The following is a 12,166-nucleotide window of genomic DNA, read 5'->3' as shown; positions in this document are numbered from 1 at the left end:
AGGCAGCCCTCTTTTCAAGAAAAGAAAAGATTCTTGCTATGTTAAGCTCATTTTGTCCAATAACGCAGCATCGACAACACATTAGTTCATTTTTACGACCTGCATTAGTAGAGGGGCCCTCAGCTTTCAACGATGTCGACATTTTGTGGTTTGGGGGTTACCAACGGCATAGTGAACGGCGTGAAAATTCGCGGTCACGCTCAGTTATAGCCCTCCTTCTTCTTTTCCTTTCGGCTTGTCCCGTTCGAGGTCGCCACAGCGTGTCATCTTTTTCCACCTAAGCCCATCTCGTGCATCCTCCTCTCTCACACCCACAGTCCTCATGTTCTCCCTCACCACATCCATCAACCTTTTATTTGGTCTTCCTCTGGATCTATTCCCTCGCAGCTCCATCCTCAGCACCCTTCTGCCAACATACTCACTCTCTCGCCTCTGGACATGTCGGAACCATCGAAGTCTGCTCTCTCTAACCTTGTCTCCAAAACATCCAACGTCGGCTGTCCCTGTAATGAGCTCATTTTTAATCCTATCCAACCTGCTCATTCCGAGTGAGAACCTTCGACAAGAATCTTCATTTCTGCTACCTCCAGTTCTGCTTCCTGTTGTCTCTTCAGTGCCACCGTCTCTAATCTGTAAATCATGGCCGGCCTCACCACTGTTTTATAAACTTTGCCCTTCATCCTCGTGGAGACACTTCTGTCACATAGAACACCAGCCACCTTCCGGCAACTGTTCCACCCTGCTTGGACCCGTTTCTTTACTTCCTTACCACACTCACCATTGCTCCATATTGTTGACCCTGAGTATTTGAAGTCATCCACCCTCGCTATCGCCGGAGTTAGTCATTTATCGCCCTACTTACTGCATTTCATTTGTTTTCTATTAGTCAGGAAAACATGCGTAGAGTGAATCCCCTTGTATTCGCGGTTCAGCATTACATATTTACCTCTTGTAGATTTTTTGGGGGGAACCATATCTTCCCTCATTTGCTGTTTTGGCGATAGTGCAGAAGCCAGGTCAATCTTGGCTAAGGATCTATGTTGTAGTGAAGAGAGTCACTTCATTTAGTCAGGCCGTAGCCTTTTGTCGTGCCGTAACTTTGCTATATCGAAAGTCAATTATTAAACTTTTAGGGTGGGCGATTGGACTTGGTGATTTTTGCTGTTTGGGGTGGGGTGGGGGTGGAAGTACAGTGTTGGCATGGCGCTGCCCCCCTCCTCCCCCAATACCAATAACCACCATTGCCCCAGATGACCATACTGTATGTCCATTGATAATCAGAACCATAAATATTGACCAGGATCAACATTTCCGCTCAAATCTGGCCCAGTTGTCAGATTCGAGTGTAAATTTGCGAAACCCGACATTTCCCTTCCATCAATATAAAATCCATTGATGGCGGAGATTGATAGCGGCCGTATTGGACGACGTGAAAGTCAAATGAAATCGGCATCCAATGACAAAGCAAATACAGACGTAATAGCAGCCGTCAAAGTCGGCCCAGCCGCTCCCTCAAAGATTCAATTAAGAGGCGAAGCGCGCCATCCTTCATTCCCGAGCAGCGCTGTCATCAGCGCCGGCGGCGGCGGACCTGAATGCAAACAGTGATTTGGACTTTTCCCGAGCATCCTGTGGCCAGATTACAGTGCCCCGGTTTGAGGAGAATGGCCCAAGGCTCCCCTCCAAACTTTTATCCAAGGACAACAACCAAATGTCTAAATTCACACGAAGCAATTTTGGACCAACTTTTTCCCTTAATTAGTTTTCCTCATGATAAAAACAACGGTAAACAATGAAATGAGATAAAATAAATGATGCATAATTTGTTTTGTCATCCACAATTTCTCAACAGCACAGTCTTGAAGTCATATGTTATCACATGACTGCAATAGGATAATATGTTTTTATGGCAAAATATACATTTGCAGTACCACCCTTAGTTTTCATATGAACTCATTTTCAAATATTTTTATTCATACCAGGTTTTCATACATTTGCTCAGTTTTCATACAGTTGAAAATTATCCGCACCAAATGCGTCGGTCACTAATTTCGTGGTGTCCAGTACACCACAAGGCGTCCCATGCGCTTCCAGAACTTTGACGCTTTTCATGAGTGAGCATCACCCCGCACATTTATCGAAAGCATTTCAAGAGTTTACATTTTTTTTTACAATTTATTTATTCAGTGTAACTGATCAGTAAGCCAATGTGGGATCAAAGAAAGTTTTCAGTGGTGGTCTGTTGATAAAGAAGATGAACAGCACCAAAAAATTTAAAGACAGAACTTGTAGCATATTACGAAAATGTTGGAGTCCCCTTTCAAACACTTTACACCATCGAGATTATTTTTTCACACATTTCAGTGTGTTAAAATGTATTTTTTGTTATTATTTTTGTGTGTCTGGAACGGATTATATGGATTTACATTTTTTTCCTATGAGAAATATTGCTTCAGTTTTTGTACAATGTATTTATTTATTTTGGGGGGGGATGATGAAACTAAGGTTCCCTGTCACCCTTGTCCATATTAGCATTAGCATGGTGAGATGTGGGTCGTAATTTGTTACATTTTCTTAATTTTTTTGCGACAAATTGTCCTCGTCAGGGTAGTTTTTATCCATCGTACGTTTCACTTTTCCTGGAGTGTTTTTGTTTGTAAAGGCTACTTTGACTCTGAGCTACGTTCTCCTCACTATGTTTTTTTTTTTTTTTTTTGTGTGTGTGACTTGGGGTATTTGTGCTTTTGCTATCTTTTTGTTGTGATTTTTCAACAGAGTTTTTCCTGGGGCGCTGTCATCGCAGACAATTTCTCGTGGGTGATTTTGCCATGATTCGTGTTATTTCATAAAGATTTCATGCTTGTATTATTCTTTCAGGTGAACTGATACTGTCTCAAATACAGAATTTTTTTTTTACACTCATTCTTGGATTACAAAAGAAAATCTGAAGGTACGAATTGGTTCCTCAGTTCTTGATTTTTAGCACTCCTGTGAGTAGAACCTTTGACTGATTGCCATCTTTGTGCACTGCACATGTCAAGGAATTATTGACGTTGATCGGGACAATCCGGTCTTAAATAGGAGCGAACATGCAAAATCCTCACTGGAAGGCCGGAGCCGAGATTCGAACGCCGTAACATCATAACTACGAGGCAGAGGTTCCAACCACTAGCTTAGTGCGCTGCCCTTTTCTCCTCTTTTTTTTGGGCGAATATGTCATTTCCTTTTTTCCCCCAGCTGAATCATTTATTGTACATACTGTAGCTCTGACTCAGTGCCCGTCAAAGCAGAACAGACGCGCCGTTAGTTATCTTTTTGGCTTCGATCCCGAGCGAAGTCACCGCGGTGTTAGGCGGATATGGCCTAAAAGGGCTTGTGCCGCGGAAAGGACAAGAGGCGTAAGCCCTCCACCGCGCTCCAATCGATGGAATCAGGGGAGAGTTGGAGGACTGCGAGGCCCGCCGAGCGCCCTTTTAAGCCCCGGGAGTTGTTTGCAGAGCTTGTCAAGATGACTGAGTGCCGTGAAAGACCTTCTATTTAAGTTTGCTATTATGCCCCCCAAAACTGGCCGGGATTAAAATTTCACCGGTGTCGGAACCTCGAGGTGTGCCGAGTGAGATGAGGCGAAATAAGCGGCGCATTTCCGCGACTGCCGGATGATTCTTATCCGGAGGGACGCGAAGGGATGTGAAAAATGGCCCGACGTGAGTGTCGCGCCGCGCAGCCGACGAAGTTTAACGGCCGCTGCGGAAAACGAGAGGTGCTCGGTCATGCCGGGATCGGAAATAGAACGACATGCAAAGGAAAGTTGACTTTCCCTTGGGATTTAACGGAGAAATAGCATTTTTACAATAAACAGCAATACGCATGCTTATTCGTAATATGTTTGTGACGCGCTTTTGTCAAAATACCACAAGGATCAAGTATTATATTGCACTTTCTTTGGCTGCTTTGCAGGCGGGCCCTTGTCTCATGCAAGATGGCCCTTCATCCCAGCCATATGTTGCTGGATCACAGATGAGTCCGGCTTTCCCCCCTGTGAAAACCGGGGAATAAAACCCCGTGTTTTACGATTAGTGAGGCCTTGCAGTCTCCTCATTCTGGTTGGCCATCTGGGGGTAGCATAAGAAGAAAGATATACCAGAAACACTGTACTGGAAATTAAGCTCCTCGACAGATTCTCAGTACGGCAGTAATATTAGTTGTTCTTTACAGAGGATGAAGTCTATAATCCTCTGTGTATTGTTATATTATCTGGCTACTTAAGTTGCTGCACTCTTTGTGTTCAGATATCTGTTGCTTAAAGGCTAACAACACCTCCACGTAGATGCTAATTGATTACCCGTCTTCCTGTGGAGTTCGCCATTGTAAATACAAATCATTTGTCTTTTAGTTTGATGCAACCTAGAGATGAGAAAGTCAATGAATAGTTTTAAACGTCTTTAAAAAAATACTGATCATATTTGCAAAACCACAACTCGTTTTGAAGCAAATTGAGTCACCTGCCATCATACAGTGCTTGTATCTCAAGGTTGCACAGAAAATCGTCCGATCGACAGCTCGAAAACCTCAAAAGTCGGGTAAATTGTATGTCGGGCCGCCAACGTATCCGCTGCTGATGGACGTTCGGCCCTTTTTCTGCTGCACACACAATCGCCGTAAACGTGACTTTAATCCTCTCCCGAATGTGGAATTGTTCCTTCGGCGCTTAACGTGATGTGCTGGCCCCCGCCCTTCTCTTCCACGGGGGGCGCCGAGTCTCAATCTTCAGGTGATTGCGCCTTATTCTCGCAGCAGTGAACCCGCTCCATAACAGTTTAGATTTTAGTGATGAAGTGTCATGACTCGGCAAACGCTAAGCGTTTTTTGGATGCTAAGTCATGTGAATGGGAATAGAAAATGACATGCCGTGAATGGAAATGGCTACTTTGAATGGATGTTGCTGTAAAGATTACATGCTGATGCATAATTTTTGTATTCTTTCTCCTCAGTGTTTCCTTATGTATTTCATCATTCAGTATTACATGTCACTCTGCTTGATGGGAAGTCAGCCAGGCTAATGGCGCCGACTTGTATGTTGAGTTTGACGTCGTTTTTCTCTCAGCGAGCCCGTGCGGGAGGCCGAGCGTCAGCAGAGCAGTGGCGGAGCGTGCGGCAGTGTGCATTACTCAAGCGTCCCCGTACAGGTTCATCTTACCGGAGTTGATTCATTAGAGGTGTGGCGCTAATGCAACAGAGGGGTGGGGGCTAGAGCACAGGGCAACGCTCGCACACCATGTGTCTCGACGTAAAAAGAATGATTACAACAGAAAGCAATGCTATGTCGAATTGAATAATTCATGTGATGAACCTCCCCTCCCCACCCCCCCTAAGGAACTGATACAAATTCCCATCAATATTGAACAATGAATGTCGGGGTCTATTTCGATGGAAATGGACAATAACCAGCAAGCCGGTGGATCTAAATGAAGCAATTTTCTGTCTTTGCAGAGAGTAACGTCGTCTGAGGGGAAACGTCCGACGTTAATTCTCTGCAGCAATCAGTCAGACGCAGCTTGTTTTTCAGCTATTTAGTTACGAAACGACACCAAACTCATTATAATGCCGCACAGACAAGCGGCAGAACCAAATGACCCAATAAAAAATAAATAAATAAAAATCTTGTGGGTTGGCTTTACTGCTTAATAACTTGCCCTGAAAAAATGACTTTTGGCGAAGTCAAATGAGGGGAAAACTCAGAAAAAAGAAATTCATCAGAGCTAATCAACAGTTGAGGTTTAAACTTTGGAGAAAATCAATATCCATCTTAACAAGGCAAAAATGCCTCGCCTTCCATTTCTCATCATTTATTGCTGTTGTTCATGCACGATTGTTAAAAGTGTTAACCGTTGAGCTCATTTGATCTCTGTCGCCAACCAAAACATCGGCACTCGAAGCACAGAAGATGTGATGGAAGAATTGTTTGTGCGTCACGATTTATTGCTGCAATCCAACAAATTGTGCTGCTCCTTTGATGTTTTCTGCCTTGGCCACCGGGTGGCAGTGTAATACTGTAGAAGACTTCTTCTGCTGCTAATGTAAGCGACTATGTAAGATGTAATATTGGTGATTTTTCGTAGAGAACCTCGGAGTATTATTATACTATCTATGTAAATGTGTTGCTCTATTGTTTGTATTCAAAGGGCTGTTGCTTTTAAAACCGCAAATATCGACGTTAAATATTATGTCAGTGGTGTTTTGCAATGTTTGTTAGCATTAAGCTAAGCGGCCTTTTCAACCCAAAGCTGTGCTGTTTTAAACACACGCGTAATCGTCTTTCATTTATGTTTTAGTTCCGCTGTAAACTTCAACTGGGCGTGGCAATAAGTGCCCTTTTTTTTCCGATGAACTGTTCAGTATTGGCCAAACTGCTGCCCATCGTGAGCTGAATTCGGTTCACCGCCGCCGCACAGCGCATATAACTCAAGTTTGCGCTCGCAAGTCAAAGCAAAAAAATCTTCCAAATGACTGCTCGCATCTCAAGACGCCACTTTATTCCCAAAAAATCCATTTACACAGGGGAAAAAAAAAGGCCTCAGGTCGCCAATACACACCACTTCTTAATATTTACAACTAGAAGATGCATAGTTTTATTCATAATTTATGTTTTGAATTTAAATTTGTGCTGCTGTGCAACAATTGACAGAAGACTGGGTTTTCATTTCTTTTTGAAAGCTCCTTTAAATCCACGCAACTGCAAGCGTCACTCTAAATTGTTTCCGACACTTCTTCGTATTCACGATCCCATGAAATCTTTATCGCCCGCATTAGGATGGCGGCAATACCTTGACTGTGAAGTAATAAATTCCGTGTTGTTAGCTTCGTCCAGACTCCCCAGCGAGGAGGGTTTTATTAACCAGGTGAGAGCGCACGTGGGTACGCTATTTATTAATTATTACTGCGACATAATCCATCAAGGCGTTTGTTGACACATTGGACTGTAGCCACCGCACAAACCGCATTATGCAAAGGGTCAAAGGGATGGATAATGTCGGCGACGTGGGCCCAACCGTGGGGCTTTGTTTATTTGCTTTTCCCTGCAGGTTGGGATTGCCGGTGTGAAGGTGAGTTCGAGGCGAGCGAGGGGAGATTTAGTGACTCCGGATCCCGGAAAAAAAAAAAGATGGTAATACTGCGAGAGCGCTGCTGTCTGATCGCATTGTCTCCGTGCATGCGCGCAGCCTGTAGTGGAGCAGCATGTGGCGCGTATTGTTGAGGAGCTTGCAACAGGATTTGCCAGAATCCACTTGGGACCGGGATGACGGCTCATTTGCCACCGATGGAAATTATTATAGTTTTTTTTTTTAATCCGGCGGGTTAGCAGAGCAGCTTGCTTCTGCACGTGTGATCTGTGCGTATCATTTTTATCACGGTTAACCCACTGACGGCGGTAAACGGTGCATATTCATTCGGGTGCCGTGCCTCCATTTTGTCCATTTCAGATTTAAACAACTCCCGGGAATCCGATTTGAAGTCAACCGATTTTGTGAGCAGTTTTGCTTAAAGTTAGACTTCCCACGTTATGATTAACACAATACAACAGAATCACAATATATCATACACACCTAATGAGTTTATGCATCCTTAATTATACAACAGTAGTGCTCAGCTGGTGAAGCGTTGGCCTCACAGTTCTGAGGTCCCGGGTTCAATCCCGGCCCCGCCTGTGTGGAGTTTGCATGTTCTCCTGCGTGGCTTTTCTCCGTGCACTCCAGTTTCCTCCCACATCCCAAAAAACATGCAACATGAATTGGACACTCTAAATTGCCCCTAGGTGTGATTGTGAGTGCGGATGTTTGTCTCCATGTGCCCTGCGATTGGCTGGCAACCGGTTCAGGGTGTACCCTTCCTCCTGCCTGTTGACAGCTGGGATAGACTCCAGCACTCCCGTGCCCCATGTGAGGATAAGCAGCTACGAAAATGGATGGATGGAGAGTGCTCAACTGATACATTTATATTTAGTTGTTGTTTGAAAACGCTGTATGTCCAAATTTGGCCAATGTCTTTTTTTTTTAACAATTAAAAAAAATAAAATGAAAAAAAAAATTGCTACTATTGGTTACTTGTATTGGTCTATTTGTTTATAATTTATAAAGTGTTAATAATAATGGTTTAAGGCAAAAACAACGCTTTTACCTCTACTGGACAATTCAACAATACAACTTTTCTTGATGCCACCAGAGCATTACGCGACTTTAACATTGAAAGGATATGTTTTATGTCAATAACAAGTGAAAACACTTCTGAAATTGGGAAATGTGACGTGAGCAAAGTACTGTAATAATTCAGTTTTATGCAGTTTGTGGTTGGCTGCTGACCAGTCGGGGGTGTATCCCGCCAATCGAACCGAGCCAATACTCCAGCCTAACCCGGGTGGTTAGGTTAGGGTGAGGTTAGCCTACCGTAACCCTAACCCTTATGAGGATAAGTAGTGAAGAAAACGAACAAGTACATGCACTTGTTGCTTGGCAGAGTTCACGGGGAGCTCAAGCACAACTGCCAATTTCATAATGCCAAATGCGAGTTTCTGCCACTTGGCTAATTGAATGCCAAATGTATCTAATAAAAAGCTGCTGACACTGTCTGTATCAGTTCTCTGGTCCGCAGTCACGCCGCCTTTGTGGACGCCGCGTTTCCCCACTTCCTGCGACGCGGCGCTCTCGGACCGCTCGCATTAGCAAAGTAGGATAATAAATGACACGTTCCCCTGAACGGCCATTAGTAAAGCATATTTTTTCACAGCCTCGGCTGTCACACACACACACACACACACACTCAAGCGCACACACAAAAACTCCCATGATGCCTCGCTGCCCCCCCCCCCCCCCGCTTCACATTTGTCTCCGTCCTCTCCCGTTTGCTCTGCCGTTCACGTTGTGACTTGTTTATAACAAGACGCGTACGCAACGGCAATGAAAGGCATCACACCCATAGGGGTCGGGCATTTTTTTTTCGAGATCGGATTGGATTCGAGTTGATTCTACGGTAGCTGCGATGCTTCATCATATTTGGCTACAAAAATGCAAAATATTAGAAACAGCTGTCAGCAAGAAGGCGGGCACATCAACACCATTGCAAACTGGAGCAGTGCACTTTACAGATTATTATGTACAAAATAATATCGTAATGAAAACTGAGCATTACTATCTTATTTAAGGTCTAATATTTACTTGGGGTGTGTGGGTGCTCTAATATTGTGGCGAGTATTTACATGTATTTTTATGTCAAAGGTTCTGAAACTCTTTGGGTCCGAGGACCCCTAACAACGGACAACTTTCCATCAAGAACCCTACCTCATAACGCCAAATGAATCGAGTTTTTATAGTATTACTCTCCTCAATCCCAAGAAAATATTCACAGCCTGTTTGAAAGAAAGAAAGTTAACCAAATTGAATTAAATGGCATTCAACATTTTCCCATGCCGTTTCTTGCACTACCAACACAGCTGCAAACCGAGCACAGCTTGTTTACACCTGAAGAAACTGTGAGTGGCTCATTAAATTGGTCATGATTCCTTGTGATCGCTCTGTCATTACTGGCATAGTTGTGGGAATTCTTTCTGACCTAACGTTGGAGTCTGGAAAATAATGTATTTAAAATGATATTTCGGACCCCACCCAATATTACGCCTCTTGGATTCTGGGCACCCCGGTTTGGTGAACCACTATTTTTCACAACACGACAGGTACTGTTCACTCAATCTACAGGTGAAGCCAGAAGTTTACATACACTGTGCAAAAATGCATTTCAGTTTTTGTCTCATTGTCTGAAGTAAAACCCAACTAAAATTTCTCCGTTTCAGATCAGTGAGGATGACCAAAATTATTTAATTTTGGTAAATGCCCCGATAATGACAGAGATAATTTCTTAGAAAATGTTATATTTTCGTCAAAGGTCAAAAGTTTACACATGCAAAAAGTACTGTCCCTTTAAGCCAAGATGATGAGGTCGTGGCTATGGAAGTTCCTGATAGGTTAACTGACAATATTGACAGCACACTTGAGGCTGTATTTAAGACCACACCTGAAGACACTCTGCTTCCTTGTGCTAAATCGGAACATCAAAAGAAATCTCCCAGGAAATCAGTGAAAGAATCGTGGAGGTCCACGTCTCGATCATCCTTGGGTGCAATTTCCAAATGCTGTTCAAACAAGTATACACAAGTATATACATCGTGGGACTCTCCAGCCATCACACCGCTCAGGAAGGAGGAAGGCTCAGTGTCCCAGAAATGAACGTGTTTTGGTACGAAATGTACAAATAAAGACCAGAACAAAACCTAGAGACCTTGTTAAGATGCTGGATGACTTCAGACAAAAAATGAAATCTGTTTTTGTACAATGTAAACTTCTGGCTTCAAATGTATGTTTGTAGCAATGGAATATTATTCATGGATCACAACATAGCAGTATTTTACTTCAAGACTTTTTCTGTCTTGATCTTTCGGCCGTGACCAAATGGCCATCAGACTTTGAATTTAGGCCCTGTGCCATCCAAAGGGTCCTGGAAGACTCGTCCCCGTTCTACAGAAGGCAAAACAAACCCATAAAAACCAATCTCTCACCTCAGTTGTGCGGCCACGGCATCATGTCGGGGTGTTGCTTTAAATGGTAATCCGAAAAGATTTTCGTGAAGATTACTTGTGGCCTCTCCGGACGTGGAATAATTTTAGATGCTCTTTTTCGTTCTATTTTTTGTGTGCTAATGTATCACCTGAAACTCGTCGCACTCGCGTGAATACGTGTGAGCGCTTTCTTGTATCACATCCACTAGAAAACTGACACGCGAATCATGTAATAATCGCTTGTTAATGTCAGTCTGTCTCGACATTTTCTTCCTTTTTTAATTTTTTTTAACAAATTACCCAACAAAGATCGGGTAATGCCAATTGCGAGTTCACATGATGACGGCGACATGTCCTTTCAACGTAACAGGCGTAAAATAGCTGCTTTGACTTTGTGCGGTGACACGGCGAAAACGACAACCACAAGAAGTGTAAATATCCCGGAGCCCTCGTTTATGGCGTTGTAACAAATAATGACCCCCCCCCACCCCCACCCCTTCCAACAATTGCACTTTCAAACAGAATCTTAACGACGACTTGTCACTTCTTGCAGGAGAATCCAAATGTACTCTTTTTTTTTTTTTTCTCGTGGATGAATTATTTATAACGCCGAAAGTGAAGGCCGAGATTGTTTTTAGAAGCGGGGTCGGATTTTTTGCAAGCGCATTGTTCATGCCTCCTCGCCGTATGTCCTTCTACCTGGAGGCTCGCCAGCCGCCTGAAAACCGGATTGCTGACATCATCCTTCTCCCCGGCGGGGGGGGGGGGGGGGGGGGGATCTCAAGCGGAGTGTCCCGTCGTCTCCATCGCGAGCCTGAGAAACATTTCCTCCGCTAGTCACAACTGCGGGCTCGTATATCACTCAGTAGCATCATTTTTTTTTTTTTTTTTTAGAATCATGCCGCATAGTAGTACTGTAGTACAACACGAGCTGCAGTGGTCGTCGCGAGCAAAGCGTCTCCGAGCAATTAAGGAAAACGGAAAATGATTCAAGGCCAGAATCCCCCCCGAGCGTTTCTTCGAATATATTCATTTATCCTGGCAATTAGTCTTTATTGATTAAAAAAAAAAAAAAGAAAACGTGTGATGGGGAAACTGCTTCAGTACTAGCTAGAGATCCGCTACTAATGCCACCGAAGTCAGCACAATGCAATCTTCCATTAATTTAGTCAGCTGAAGCAGCAGTGATGTATTGCAGGCGAGTTTTTGAGGTTATATCGTCGTGACTGTTTCCATTATTATTATTATTTGCACTGCGACCAAAATACGCACACGCCTGTGGCGATCACTTCATTTCAAGTAGGAATTATTCTTCTCGATCTCAAATTCCCAAGAAGTATTTATAATGCCGAGTTGGCTCATTTGAGAACAATGCGTACGAAAAAAAAAAAAAACTGTCTGCCGCAGAGGTTTACGGAGGTTTAAGTGTGGCCGCAATCGCTTCCGTGTACGTTCCGTGGAGATGACTCCCTCCTCTTTTTTTTTTTTTTTCAATCATAGATAATGAATGCGACTTTGTGGAAAACCAGGGGTCATTTATTTAAATATTGGTATTTGCCTTGA

At 43.6% G+C, this 12,166-nt stretch overlaps 1 long non-coding RNA gene across 1 annotated transcript in view; it reads left to right on the top strand.

Annotated features, from left to right (window-relative positions):
* Positions 1 to 12,166, top strand: part of LOC133514430 (uncharacterized) — a 75,401-nt gene that overhangs the window by 20,495 nt on the left and 42,740 nt on the right. The window lies entirely within an intron of this gene.

Source organism: Syngnathoides biaculeatus, chromosome 16 (assembly GCF_019802595.1).
Source record: "Syngnathoides biaculeatus isolate LvHL_M chromosome 16, ASM1980259v1, whole genome shotgun sequence".
NCBI lineage: Eukaryota > Metazoa > Chordata > Actinopteri > Syngnathiformes > Syngnathidae > Syngnathoides > Syngnathoides biaculeatus.
Note: the sequence above shows the minus strand (reverse complement) of the source record. Positions and strands in the feature narration are given on the sequence as shown.